Source organism: Rosa rugosa, chromosome 4 (assembly GCF_958449725.1).
Source record: "Rosa rugosa chromosome 4, drRosRugo1.1, whole genome shotgun sequence".
NCBI lineage: Eukaryota > Viridiplantae > Streptophyta > Magnoliopsida > Rosales > Rosaceae > Rosa > Rosa rugosa.
This window is the reverse complement of record NC_084823.1, coordinates 10,924,494-10,927,985: the sequence shown is the minus strand read 5'-3', so window position 1 is coordinate 10,927,985 and position 3,492 is coordinate 10,924,494.

Here is a 3,492-nt window from a genome sequence, read left to right as displayed (position 1 = left end):
CAAAACACAATTATACGATGATCTGACTGTCAGATCTAAATCATACAATGATCTGACGGTCGGATCTAAATCATATGATGATCCAACGGTCGGATCCAAATTATACAATGATTCAACGGTCGGATCCAAATTATACGATGATCTGATGGTTGGATCTAAATTATACGATGATCCAACAATCGGATCCTCACGGATCGCACTTTGAATCGTCATTTCACAATTATACGAAGATCCAACGGTCGGATCTTCATTCATGACCACACAAAATCATCGGAACAGTTCTACGATCATCATATCAAAATTACAAGTCGATCGGAAGGTCTGATCCTCACTGATCGAAACCGAAATTATGTATTATATATCGACATGTTCGTATTGATGTGTAGATCGAAAAGAGGAACATAAACTGTTCCTGAGGTGGCAGGAAGTGGCCGGAAACGGAAAATTTGGCCACAATTCCTAAACCATCTTCTTCACAACATGTACAACAACTTTCTCAACTACACTAAAGTCAAATTATAAGCCAATTGATCGAATTTTACCTTGGAACAAAAGAGGCCGATTGAAACCCTAGAAATTCAATCCTTTGATTAGAGCTCCACACTTGAAATCGTTGCAAGCTACCTTGGGAGAAACCTTCCTCAGCTTCTGGGCTACAAAACCCCTCAAGAAACACCGGCTATGGTGGCCAGAGGAGGGAGAACCGATGGAGGTGATTTGCAGCTCCACCGCGGAGGTTCACGACCTTGCTGATCCGTCTACGGCTCGTCTTGTGCTTGATTATTACCACAGACGTCACGTTGAGGATGAAGCTGTCACGCCCCTGATTTTTAACACAATTAAAAATCGATATACAATCCCATAATTATACATGCGTGATCGTTCAATCATCAATACCAAATACCTGGAAACTTTTTTTCCCTTTTAAATTACATACATATTGATGCCCTGAACCCACTATGTCAATATTGACCCGCTCCAGAGTCATATATTACATAAGCTTACGAATTAAATTGTCAACAACAAAATAAAACGTAAATGCTTCTCAGAGCTTACTACAACAAAAGTCCAAATAATGGTAAAGTCACAAAATTGGCTTCCTACCGTTAAGCTGCAAGTAGCTACACCAGCTTCAGCCACGATTATCCTGACCTGCAGGATTAACCCCTACACTGTTGAATAGTGCACCAGGTTGTCACACAACAAACCCGGTAAGCTTGTGAAAGCTCGTATGAGTAACTCAAAACAATCAACATAACTCACACCGGAAATAAGGAAAACAACTCACACTTTGATTCCTTAAAAGCACGCAACATAGAAAGCAACTCACTCCTTGATTTCTATCAAAGCGTAACATAGAAAGAAACTCACACCTTGATTTCTATCAATAGTAACATAGAAAGCAACTCACACCTTGATTTCTATCAATAATAACATAGAAAGCAACTCGCATCTTGATTTCTATCAATAGTAACATAGAAAGCAACTCACACCTTGATTTCTATCAATCGTTAATAAGGAAAACAACTTACACCTTGTCCCCTTAAAAACCGTTAATAAGGAAGCAACTCACACCTTGTTCCCTAAAAATACCTTGCACCGTTACCCCATGAAACACAAATGGCAGACAAACTAGAGCTCTAACTGAATTCGTAACCACTCATCCGGCCAAAGACGTGATTACCTGATATTTTGCCCAAGGTCATAGACCTTCACTCCTCGAACTTTTCAGTCCCTTGGAATAAAACATTAAAGAAGTTGCACATGACTCAAAATGTTTCACAAATCTCAACGCTTTTCAAAACAATCGAAATCAATATTTCCATAATCATTGTTTTCCGAAAAGCCATAACACAAAACAATAAATGAGCATAATCATGCATATTGTTTTCATAAATCAACCAAAATCCACCAACATATAAAAAGTCAAACTTCGCACGACCCCTTAAACTATGAAATTCGAATAATTATACGTACGAAAACCATTCCACTTCACACACAACTTACGAATAAAGCACAATAACAATTATTCGTACAACTGGTCCATTATTAATTACCAAAATTAAATAACGAAAATCCAGGTCATCACAGAAGCGAAGCTATTGCAAGTTGTCTCGTGGCCAACGGTGGCCGGACGGCGGAGAAATCGACCGGCGAAGGGGAGGGGGCTACTTGGGCTTGGGGAGAGAGAGAGAGAGAGAGAGAGAGAGAGAGAGAGAGAGAGAGAGAGAGAGAGGGACGGGTTTCCATTTTTGGAAATCTGTCCTTCTTTGCAATTTTTGTAAAATTTCGTCCTTATAGTAAAATGGAATTTTTTCCCGAATGCGATAACTTCTTCATACAAACTCCGATTTTTGTGTTCCGCATATGCACGAACTCGTATCAATGCGCTCTACGACTTTCATGCATGAAGTTTTCCCAAATTCCAACAGTATAAAAAATCAACTTTTGAATCTACGTTTCGAGCTTCTAAAACGTACGAACAATTTCGATTTTTTCGATAATTCAAATCGAACAAGGCATTTACACTACAATTCGAGCAAATGATACGTTCATTAATTCTACGAATAATACATGAAATTAATATGAAAATTGAGGTTTTTACACTAGCAATTGGTATCCCCATTGCTCATGGAGCCAAAATCATAACTACTTCTGCAGTACTCTCTGTAGGGAAAATTGTAATACGATCCCGGATCATTGTACACATGGTGGTCTGGATTGATGTCATTGGTCCATATGATTTGTACTTATTTCTTATTGGTCTATTAATTTAATTTTTTTTCACCCCGCTGCCCGATCCTCACTAAATTCGAGTAATATTATTGACTCAGACCACCACATGACATCTGCGACCATAGAATAATTACACTATGTAAGTCGATCTCTCTATATAGGCTGCAACTCTTGATACTCTCTGAATGATCGATCTGTACCTCGACCAACCACCAACCATAACCAAGTCTGACAATGATTTCTATCGCGGCATCTGCAGGTTGGATACTTATAACCTAACAGCAAAATTATTGAATCTCCAAGTACATAATTAATAAGTTTTCCTTTTTCTTCGTTACGGTTTACATATTCAACCCAAGAGAAAAGGATATGGACTTGTACAGATTGGAAGAATTAGTGACGTATACGGTACACCAATACTAGCCTCACCTACACAAGCACATGCACCCGATAAGAAAAAGAAGGCCACTGCCAGAAATTCAACTCGTTTTAATAGTTTTGTACGTATCAATTACCAAATAAAGAAAGAAGTTAATGAGTCGATGCCCAAAAAAAATGATGCATGGTTCGACTAATTAAGGCAAAAATGAACCCCCTTCAAACCATGGAAAAGTAAATGCAGACATGCAGTCCAATACTGTAATGAATATGAACAATTAATATCACAATCTAACGAGCAGCTCCCATAATTAGCTTCCACCTACATTCGCTATAATATGTACGTGTGCGTGTGTATATATATGGGCACACACTCAT